The sequence below is a fragment of the Hippichthys cyanospilos genome, chromosome 9, assembly GCF_059441005.1.
Source record: "Hippichthys cyanospilos isolate Australia breed blue-spotted pipefish chromosome 9, RoL_Hcya_1.0, whole genome shotgun sequence".
In the NCBI taxonomy this organism is placed as follows: Eukaryota; Metazoa; Chordata; class Actinopteri; order Syngnathiformes; family Syngnathidae; genus Hippichthys; species Hippichthys cyanospilos.
This window is the reverse complement of record NC_142377.1, coordinates 11618992-11631323: the sequence shown is the minus strand read 5'-3', so window position 1 is coordinate 11631323 and position 12332 is coordinate 11618992. Positions and strand designations below refer to the sequence as shown.

At 40.8% G+C, this 12332-nt stretch overlaps 1 protein-coding gene across 1 annotated transcript in view; it reads left to right on the top strand.

Annotated features, from left to right (window-relative positions):
- The window catches only part of LOC148418842 (potassium voltage-gated channel subfamily B member 1-like), a 43176-nt gene that overhangs the window by 15825 nt on the left and 15019 nt on the right, over positions 1-12332 (top strand). The gene's annotated exons all lie outside the window — the stretch shown is intronic.

The window sequence follows — 12332 nt, the reverse complement described above, 5'->3', positions numbered from 1 at the left end:
GGGGCATCACATACGCTTCAGTCAACATGGAGGGGGGTCAAGCAGATTGTAGATGCTTCTCCTGGCAGACTTGTTGTAAAACGTTCAGCTGAAATGAGGTTGAGGTCATCAATACTGTGTAAGAGTCCTGGTGTGATTGCTCTTTGAGTGGGAGTGAGGTGAGAGCTTCCTTCTTCCGGTATCCTCACCTCTAGTGATCAGCTCAGGGACATAGCATCATGGAAGTGCTAAAATGGAGGAAATATTTCTGTGGAGCCGCCGCTTGGGAGTTCAGTTTGATCTCTGCATCAACATGTCCGCCCACTCTGTAATTCCCAACCAAGTGAATGACTTGGCCAAAGTGAGTCAATCAATAGTGACAGAGCATGAAAAGATGAATGCGAAGCAGAGGTTGTTATGTTTGTTTAAATTGAACCCCTGCAGTTTGCAGTTTACAAATTCACATGAGAGCAAAACCTCTTCCCAGTTATTGAGTTTTTGAGCTTCATTTTGACTAAATTCATCCTTTACTGACAATTTTCGACATGTGAGAACATTGTATTGATTTGAGGCATTTTATTCAGACAAAATTAGTGCCTTTCCTCATTTTCGTGTTATTTAGGTGCCAATGAGCTATATTTAGTTGAAATCAAGAGCTTGATTTGGGTAAAAGTGTGGCTTTACCACCATTTTCAATTGTCATTTGGACAAAAGTAATGCTTTGCTGCCATCTGATGACATCTTGCTGCAAAGGAACTACAGTATGTTACAGTGAGTTGAGGAACGTCATTTGGACAAGTCATGCACTTTGCTACCATCTTGTGGCAAGCAAGAATATAATGGTGAATTGAGGCATTTCCTTTTGGACAAAAGTAGCGCTTTGACAAATATGGCATCATTACCTATCTTGAAGTGAATTGAGGAGCTCCATTTAGCTTCAATGTTCATCTCAATGAGGCCCAAGCGCAGCTCCAACGGACTCCCGACCTTAGCACTTCTTTCCCACGGGCCTTCTATAAATAAATATACATTCTCACATTGGATACACACAAATACACACTTTTCCTTCAGCTCCATTTTTTTTCAAGCATGCGGTCTCATATGTTTCCACTCATTCTCCCTTTGTCATGCTTAAATAGAATGAGTGATGTTGGTGGAAATTAGTTGATTGTTTGTGACGACAGTGACCAGTGAACATCTAATGCATAATAGTCTTTCATTTGAAAATGTAATGTTGTACAATCATTTCAGATCTATGTTACATTTTTTTACCTACTTTACAAAAATAGCGAGGTTCATTGTTGATGAACGCTGCTTACATGAAAGTGTTTTCTTCTGGCCGCCAGAAATTATATTAATACTTTTCAAATTGTTTCTTTTCTGGATTGTTTTCCATAAAAGACACATTATAATAATGTAGTTCTGGTATTGTATTAAGCAGCTGTACATAATACGATGGCATCTATGTGGCATTTTCAGCCTGCGGTTAGAGAGTAATGTCCAGTATAGCTAAAATGTTCTTCCTGGGACTGCGTTCGCTGTTACTGAAGAGCTGTTACTGCTGAGCTTTCATCTAATGGCTATTTGAGTTTCTCTTGATGGAACACAGCAAATGGACTTATGAAGTTTCTCAGAAGCACAATTTTACCCACTGCGGCACCAAAGAGTCAGCAGAAAAGCTACAGATCAACTGTGGCTGCGATTTAAATGGACGCTTGCCACAAAATGAGAATAGATAATAGCCTCGACCTGGATAAAAAGAATCCTATAGGATGTCCAGTATGAGTACGAGTGAGAAACAAAGAGGCTCTTCTGAGTCATCAGAATGTACTTCTATTTGAAACTAACAAGGACAGACGTTTTACTCATTCGCTAGTTTCATAGTTAAAGGTTTGATGAAAATTAAAACAACCTGGAAGCGCTCAGAATAGAGTGCCACTTGCTTAGTGAATGCTAATGCGATTTTTTTCCTCCGTAATGCCCATGAAATAGAGGTCCAAATATTCCCTGCAGCCGGCCAAACAAGCAGGAATACTCACGGCGCTACCAAAAGAATTTTATTTGCTGAATTTGGAATGAACCCGCATCCCGGAATGGCGCTCCCCCTTGCGGCCCACTGGGAATTTTCACGGCGCTCTAGATGGCCCGCTCCGGTTCTGGTAATGTAACTTTGATCGACTGCCTTATTTTTCCCCGAGAGCACACTTCCTATTACTGACAATCAAATGCAAATATTCAGCGGTCCATTTGACGTACGTCTGCAGGAACCATCCGACTTGAATTTTTTTTCTTATATAGTCCTTGTACTGGATCTGTATATAGGATCTGTATATATTGTGCAAGTGTATCTAATGAAGCGACGTACTGTAGCATTAACGGTTCTGCCGGCACACAGCAAGTGGGATTCGGTGAATTTCAATCAGGTTCACACTAATCTCCAGACAGCGGCCCTCGGGAGCCTCTCTTCTCCCCCTTCTGCTGTCAAAGGCCTCCCGCTGCTCTCATTTCTGCTTTGCCTGCGCCCACCCGACGCCAGCACATCACCTTTCCTCTCTCCGCTTTCAGATATAGGCCACCGAGATAATACTGTAGGTATGTTGGCTTTACTCTAAGCGAGCTGCAGTAAAATGGAATAAGAAAAGATAGGCATTCAAAGCTGCTGAAAAAGTATCCTCCGTTAGTGAGATGACGTCGAACTCTTGAGCTACGTCAGCCAGGTCCGTCCGTCAGAGGGGAACACAACCCGAGAACGGATCGCTTGTAAAGTGAGCCTGGTGATGCACATTGAAAGGGTTACTGTTAAGTCTGGGGGAAATTTGACTCTCCGGTCCGGTCCGCGCACGTGTACGTTTGGAAAAGTGTCACTACGTTCAAGGGCAGTGTTGGGAGGAATGCGTTACAAAAGTAATATACCGTATTTTCCGCACTATAAGGGGCACCTAAAAGCCCTATTTTTTTTTAAAAAGCTGATGGTGCGCCTTATAATCAAGTGCGCCTTATATATGGATTAATATTGAAATTGGGTTTCGTAGATGGGGAATGAACTGATAAAGTAAGCTTTACCCGTTTTTTTTGTGTGTTTACAGTTGAACAAGGTTATTGAGTTACTATTTGAGTTTTTATTGTTATTACTTTGAGTATTACTAGATTGTGATTGAAGAAGTTTTAAAATATGTCATTAATTGAGGGTGCGCCTTATAATCCGGTGCGCCGTATATATGGAAAAGGTTTTAATAATAGTCATTAATTGATGGTGCGCCTTATAATCGGTGCACCTTATAGTGCGGAAAATATGGTCATTACTGTAAGCCATTATTTTTTGCTGTAACGCAATATTGTAAAATATTACACACAAATAATAGTAATATTTTACTTCATACAAATTACAGTAATGCAATGCATCATGATTAAGTTTTAGTCCGAAATTGGTGGGTTTTTTTTTTCCCAAATTCGCCAAAAACACTTCGAGATTGGAGGAGAAAAGTCCGAGGCAAAATGTTTACTCACTATTGTTAGTACAGTATTTACTACAGCAGAGATTAATGCGGAAACCGCAGATGAAATGTTGAATATTAACATTACTCACACAAAATGGACATACGCCCATTACTTTCAGTTCGTCGAAGATAAAGACAAGAAGAATATAATCGTTGGGGGCACTTTGTGCGCGACACCTAAAGACCCGTTGTCGGAGACATCTCTAAAAGAAGACTAGGACAAGCCTAGCAGCTAAGCAGCAAAAAGAGTAACTCAGACCAGCCAAGCTTGACTTTTCTCTGCCATGGCACAGGGAAAAACGCTCGGCAAATGAACTCATGCGTTGCCAATAGCACTAATTCTTCGCTCAAACGTCTCTGCCTGCTTTTTATTCATTCAGCAAAGCATTGCACATTACAAGACATAACAAAAAGAGCCAGTCGGGCGCCACCAACGGCTGGGCCAAGGTCCCAGCTCACACTTTCCTGTGTCAATAACTTTATCTAAGGACTGGGGTGAGATGAACTAGGACTGCATAGATGGATAGCAATACACACTATTCTAGACAAGAAATAAGCACATAATGATAGCAACTTAATATATGATTTCCTTCACAGCCGTCCACGTTTCCAAATTTTTAGGGTTAGGGTAGGAGTTAGGGTTAGGGGTTAGGGTTAGGGTTAGTAATTTGACAAAACATTTGGAGCATCGCCATTGCCAAGCCTAACCCTTTACCAAAATATGTGCCTGTTAGTCCCGACAAGCTGCCCACCTCTGCAAGCCAAGGCTGAGGTATTTTTTCCTGCACTTGGGGTGGCCGATTTTTGATGAAAACTACCCATACTGGTGGTGCCTTAAAACGACCATGAAATTGATTACCAGGTTATCAGTGCAACACAAATGTGATTAGAAAAAAGGATTCTAAGATGACACAACTATTTTACCAGCTTCAGCTCGTAAGCCCTTCCAAATCCAATTAAATGAATCTTTTCGGTCAAAAATAATTAACCCAACTTCGTGTAAAAGTAAGCCAATCTGCTCAAAATCCACGGCTACCCAGCGGGTTATGATAACAACCAGGCATTTTTCAATGTGTTTAATGATAACCGCCTTGGCAGAAGTAATAAAAATATACAGCAAATCCAATTCACAGCATTTGTCTAAAAGACTGTAAGAATTTTTGATCTGCTCAGTACATTTGACGTTTGCTCATTACTGTCTCTCTCTCTCTCAAACCTCTGCATGGATCACGGTCGGTATTGGACAAAAATCCCCGGAAAACGGTGTCTCTGTCAGTAAAGCCAACAACGGAATTAAATCTCTTGAGATGTTCCTTTTTTATTCCTTCGTATAATGATTGCACACTCGTGGATGTAAGTTGGAAAGTGCCTATGGGAATTCTTGGCCCAACAAATGGCAAAAGTGCATCTTGGTAATGATCAATATTATTTCACATTATTGAGCATTGCTTTCGACTACGAGAATAAACAAAACAAAAGAGTGAAATGATTAAAAAAAAATGGGGGTTTTTACTACTGTTGAACATGGGAGGTCAGTCAAGCGGCGGGATTATCGAGCAGAAATCTCCTTTGATTAGTATTCCAGCTTTGACGTCCACGTGTGGGGTTGCAGCAGGAGAACAGCAGGGTGCTGGCACATAAACAAGCTGCTGATGCTCAATGTGGGGAAAGACCATCCCTCCCTCTCTGCTGCTGCTCTCCAATTTATCACAGTGAAAGGACAGCAGATGCACATGCTTGCAGAGGAGGAGGAGGATTAGTAGCGAGAAAGAAAACACCACCAAATTAAAAAAAAAAAAAAAAAGCTTCCGCACTCACTTGTTTCATAAAAATGAGCGCAGCTCAGTGAATCAACAATAGAGTGTTGTTTAAGCACACTGAAAGAAGTGATGTCTAACGATTGGACCGCTCAAAAGTGATTTTAAAAAAAAGGATAAGTGCCAACTAACAAGATCAATAGGGGAAAAAAATGCTACATTTCAAGCCACTAACGAACTGAGTCATTTTTTTAATGCATACCCTTTGAGTCATATTAATTACTGACTCATGTAGACATTTTTATTTCACCATTTTGTTTTTTAGCATTCCCGTCATTCGTCTCGTGAAAAGCTCCAAAAACGAGATTTTTCACGATAGGGCTCCTTTCAATGGTTAGATATCCATTAGAGTGGAGGCCACTACTTGAGGAAATCCAGACTCTAATAGATGCATCAATGCAGAACACCAGAACTGCTTTGATCCTTTTTCCTTGTCACTTATCCAGTCCCTGTTGCTCGAGACTATCCGGCACCTATTAGGCGTAGGGCGCCATTTATAATGGGGGGCGCATGTCAGAACTTTGTGGTCCTGTGCAGGGCTCTGGTGGCGTGCGTTCAAACGTGGGGTCAGCATGCCCATGTATGGCAGCGATTGGCTGCAGACATGCTTGACTGTCAGTCTGTTTACAGCAGACTGAACGGATAGAAGCAGCGTGTGCAACATTAGGCACAAGTCTGGCATGTGTTTCAATGTTTTTATCCTTTTTCTCATGGCGACCTCTCTACTTGCATGCGATGCTTGGAAAATAGACTCATTATTATTATTAGACAACTGTATATTTAGCCCTGGCATAATGTAATTGCACCTAATTAAATTCCTCCAAGAGCAAATGTCCTTTTCACTGCCTCTTTTTCAGGCGGCAGATGATTATGTCGCGCTGTTCGACTCGCCCCTGAGGTAATTTAGGGTTTTGTTCCACCTGCAAATTATTGCCGGTGTCATTCCCACTTTATACAACTGGGATGTTTGGTCATTCCATACCGGGGCTCAGCACTTTAGCTGGAACAGACTGCAGAGTGGGCGCACTCCCTTCATCTCCCAATAAATTTTTTATTCCTCTTTCAACGACCCAACCTGTCACATCTTTATGCTTACAAAGCAGATTTTTGTTCATCTCGGAAGCTCTTTAAGGCTCGGCTGTAATTTAGTACAGTGAAATTCGCCATTTATTGACAGTGAAACTGCTAGTGTATACACAGCATTTGATAATTAAATCATATCCACATTAATCATGCCATTTTTGTCTGTGTGTGCTTGTTAGGAGTGTGCATCTCTGTAATAAAAGCTGATTTGATACATGCCGTGATGCATGGGGTGCAATACGACTCAAGATTCAAAGATATGTATGTGCTGTACAGTATGTGTGTTTGTGTGTGTGTTTATGTGTGTGTATATATATATATATATATATATATATATATATATATATATATATATATATATATATATATACTGTATATAACCCTTTCAAGTTTGAATTAAGCAGTAAAATGCACTATAAATACAGTTTTGTAACTACTCACGATAGAACAAAGCTTTACCTTTCCGCCATTTTGAAACGAGTGAGGCTGACCAATAGCAAGCCAGCAAATCCGTGAGGAGACGGCGACCAGTAGCAGACCAGCATTGTAGTGACGCATTGCATAAATGCATTGAGGGAAACAGAAAATAATTGCAAATACCGAAAAACACCCGCAGATGGAGTCAAAACAACACAAATACAGACAAGCCCGAGGGCCATGACAGTTGTTTTTGTCACAAAACCGGGAAAACACCATCAAGAGGGGACGAAAAAACTATTCCATATCGCAACATGAAAAAGACGTAAGCCAGGGACGTTGTAACACAGGGGTCCATATACATGTATACAGATATATATATATATATATATATATATATATATATATATATATATATATATATAAGCGCAAACTGCAGGAACAACACAAACCTAGATACTTTTCTCCTTGCCTTTCATAAAGCTAAGCACACCTATTCTGAGGATATTTGTTTGTTACTGAAGCGGCTTGAACTGGCTGGCTGCGCTGTGTATCCTTCTCATGAAGGTGTGAAGGAGATCCTTTACGTTGTCACTCATGAGTGACAGAAAATACAAATTTAAAGCATGAATTCAGGAGAATACATTTTATAAAAAAAAAATCAAACTTAGAGTTGTCTCACTGAAACTAAGACAAAGATGTTTGTTTACAGTGTTTACTTGAAAATGCTGCTTGCTTCGATGTGTGAGTGAGCTGCCAACATTGCAGCTGCAAAATGTAACATAACTAAAGAAAAGAAAAGTAGTTTTGTAGTTTCCACTCTAATCTGCTAACTTTCAAACCTTTTTCTGCCACTACACTTCAAGGTGTCAAAAATAAGAATGCCAAACTGGGTTATTCGACTGTAAAAGTGGATCTCAAACGTAGAATAGGAGGCAACCTGACAGACGACTTTGTTAGTGATATTTAGAAACTGACAAGTCCAAATGCTAAATTGGCTCCCTGAAGCCAGAGGAAATTGCATTGACGTTTGTGTGCGTGTGTGTGTGTGTGTGTGTGTGCGTGTGTGTGTGTGTGTGAGAACATGGTATCTCCTCTTGCGAGCTCCTCACTCGTCACCGCCTTCTGTAGCTGGCAGTTTCTGTGAATGCTTTGCTGCACTTCTTTCGCAAATGCTAAACAAGCTCCCATCACCATAGCAACTATCAGCTGAGCTACACTGCAGTCTCCCCATGAGGAGGATCCATGTTATGTACGTGTCTTTGTATATAACGTGTGAACCTCACTTTGTTTGTTTTATTTATGCCATAGCAAATATGTGCATTTACTAAACACGTCTTTGTGTATACCTGCACGTCGTTCTTATATATATATATATATATATATATATATATATATATATATATATATATATATATATATGTATATATATATATATGTATATATGTATATATGTATGTATATATATATATGTATATATGTGTGTGTGTTTATGACCATATCAATTGCAGGCTTACCATGCTATATTTCCTTATATTTGTCCTCCTTCTAAGTGGAACCAGGCAACAACAACAACAAAAAACCCTATCAATTTCATGAGTTTTTTTAGCAAAAGAAAAACATTTAAAAAGGAACAAAAGCTAAAACAAAACAAAAAAATCTACTACTCTGCCAATTTCGGGTACTGTGGGTAATTTTGAGAATGTAAGCCCCACAATAAATGACAGACCAGTGTATCAGGTTTTTGTAAAAGAGAATAAAATAAAAAAAATCGGATTTATAAAAATGGGTCTCAATAGACAGCTAGCATTGTAATTATTAGGAATCAGGTGAAAAACTCAACACCCTTTCACACTGGTAAATAATATATTAGAGTGAGAAAATAAGATGCTTTGGTCATGCAAACATGTGGGAAACATTGCCCCCTGGTGGTAGTCCTTGATTTGACTTGTGATCAAAAAACATTTCAGATGTTAATATCGCCGTGCATCAGCGTAATGAACCATGGCAACCAATATCGTGATCACGATTAAAACTCGATTAATCGTGCAGCCCTACTTGGGACCGTAAAAAATGTGGTATGGTGTTACCGTGATGTGTTTGTAGTGATGACATGTTGAAAATACAGCCTTTATTCATTTATACTGTGCGGTCCCGATCCAAATTGGATTGTTTGGCCTTGGTGGATGCCTGCTCTCGACTGAGATTCATTCTTTATGAAATAAAGATCACTGTCAGGGCTCCTACTTGTAGTGAATTTCACTGGATTGTGAAGGTGTATTATGCAAGGTAGAATATCTAAAAAAAAGAAAATAAATATAAAATGTGATGGTCTGTCATTGTTACAGACAGATGGATAAGGTCAGTGACATGTCGTATATAAAAATGCCCTGTTGTAACATGTCAGCCCAAACAAATTTGAGATGTCATATACCCTCTAGTCAGCTAAGACTCCTCTATTTTGCTTTTGATTTGCGTTCCTTCCAGCTCCCAGCGAATGTTCATCTTTTAAAGGTCAGATCCGTCTCACCTGCTCTTGTCTTGCGCCTGCATTTCATTGGAAGAGGGCGAAAATCCTGTCGCACGTCTTTTTAGCGTTTCATTGAGGTGTGTCGTAAAGAAATAGGTCACTTTTTTATGCCTGTTGCCATGGGCTCTTTGAGTGGCTGCGCACCTCAGCTGCATAGATTAGTCGCTATGCTGTGTCTCTCTGTACCTCACTGCATTATGCATCTGTGACCTCCCTTCACCACGCAGGCTTTCTCAGAGTGCAGTGGCCTCCAGGGCCGGCCACTCGCTTGTGAAGCAATGAGCTGGACATGCAGGGATATAGTGCTATGACATTGATGGGGAAGACACGATGTACTCACACACACGCACATATACATGAGAGGAGATGTCCTCGGCGGTCAGGTGGGTTCCTCGGCCAGCCCTTCCATTCCTACTGAATCATTCAAGGGGAGGCTTGAGAACACAGCAGGTGTTTTACTTCTACAAGCTGAAAAATTGATGGTTTTGTGTCACACTCGACATAGTATGTGTTTGCTAAGAACAAACAATTCCAACAGAGGATTTATGTATGTATGGTGTGCGTATTCACCATGTTGATAAATAGTGTAGCTATGCAGGAAAGTTGAGGTGTTCAAGGGTAGCTTTTTCTGCATCGCTACATCAGAACTTTACTGTATTCGGAGTTAAGCCGAGGCACTCTAAATGGTGGCAGGTGTGTTGACTCGCATTTGATATGAGTTGGAATATGATTGGGTGATTCTCAGCATAGTCATATCTCAGTTACAAGAGGGTGTGTGCACTTATGCAACTCCGATATCCCTATTTTTTAAACAGCGATTGAACAGGGGTGTGTAGACTTTTTATATAAACTCTGTACATATCATATTGTTATAGTTCACAGCTGATGAAAACTTTTTAGATGCGTTTTCATATGCAAATAGAAGAAATTGGCCTTTTGAAATATATTTTGCAAGTGTTCAAGAAATATGTATGCATACTGTATACAAATATAACTTTAGGAAGAAATCTAAGGCACAAACTTTATTAAAAGTTATTGCGATGCATCTGTCTGCATTCGGCCTCATAATAACGTTACATGTTTCAATGGCTCATAAGGCACTCGATATTTAATTTTGCCAACCAGCAAGTGGAAGTAACCAGGAAGATTAATCCAATCTTGTCAGATGACCTATTTTGCTACTTTCACATTTGTATTTGTTATGAAGTTTTAAGGCAAAGTAAACACGTCTCTATTGTTCAGCATGTGCAAAGAGAAATCCAAAGCATAAAAGCACAGTCGACATTTTTCTTGTTTTGTCTGTGTGAATGGTTGGCGCCTCCACTATTTTTTGTTCATAGAAATGATGATGAATTCCTGGAAAGTGAAAGGCTGACTGGTTTCAGAGTCTGCCTCTGCGGAGGAGCCGCAGCAGAAAGCTTTTAGAACGCGAGCATTTATATGCTTGCATGTTGCGACTGCTCGTTAGCAAGCTCTGATTGGAGCGTATTCATCGCCATCTGGCTGCGGGTGCCTCACTAGTCTCTAATCATTTCTTAATAGAGAGGGATCCAACACACACGCACACACACTTACATGAAGCATTAGAGAGAGAAAGAAGCCATGCAGAATGGACTGTCAGGGTCTCATTGAGACAGAACTGTAACTACAGCATGGTGAATTGGTTGTCATGGTGACAGTGAGTGTGGTGGGTCTAGCATGCTGGGACCAGTTAAGTTCATTTAATAATTTGTATACAACACAGCAGAGTGGTATAATCAACACAAACCATACATCATTATTCAGGAATTTAGTATCAACCCCCTTTTTTTTTTTTTTTTTTTTACAATACATTTCTATATTCTATGCGGTCCCACTAGTCTGATTTAATAGTGTGGGCTATGGCAAAATCCATCCATTTTTATTCACCTCAGGAGGCAGCAATTCTGCTACGTGATGTCAACTGAAAACAAGCGTCGCTCAAGGCTCAGGTAACAACCGATCATGATTCGTCTAGCAAATGTCATAGGACCAAACTCAGTTCAACCAGGTGGGACATGATTGGTTTAAGTCATAGATGTGGCCATCCCAGCCGACGCTAACATCAGCTGCCCCTACTACCACGGGGACCACGCAACCTTTGACCTTCCACATCCATACCAGCTGCTCTTTCAACCGTTGATACTTCTCAAGTTTCGCATGTTCCTTCTTCCTGATGTTAGCGTCAGCTGGGATCGTCACATCTATCATCAGTAGCCTCTTCTGTTCTTTGTCCATCACCACTATGTCTGATTGCTTAGCCAGGACTTGTTTGTCAGTCTGGAAGCTGAAGTCCCTTGGCCCTGTTGTTCTCAGCCACTTTCTGTGGTATGGCCCATCGGGATTTAGGTACTTCTATTCCATACTGGTTGCAGATGTTCCTGTATAGTATCCCAGCCACTTGGTTGTGCCTCTCCATGCGACTCGAGAACCCCATTTGTGTGAATTCACGTGACTCAGGTGACAGAGATCCCCAATCTCTGCAGCCGTTGACCTAATTCCAATTTGAGTCAAGCAAGTCATGTCACTCCAGTTCCCCACCCGGTCAAATCCAGCAACTTGAGTCCCCCACCTCTGCAGCCGCCGACTCAATTAATTCTTTGACTCGAGTCCCCACCTCTGAAGACTAGCACTCAATTGCACTCGAACTTGTGTCAAATCATGTTAGTCAAGCCATTTGATTTGAACCCTCCACCGCTTAAGTCTATGTCTTTATTTGGACTTGAGTCAAGTCATGGGAGTCAAGTCATGGGAGTCAAGTCACGTTACTCGAGTTCCCCACCTCGGTCATCTTCTTCAATCTGTGATGTGAGAGCTGCTTCATATTCATCAAGTTGCGTCCGATCCTCACTTTGCAATCACAGCATGAAGTACGCTAATGTCTTCTCCCATTACACCCGTCCTGGGCTGCGCACACGGCTATCTCCACGGTATGGACATCCAATCTTGTCACAAGAAGCGCGTGACATCTGCTCTTTATGATAAAGAGCA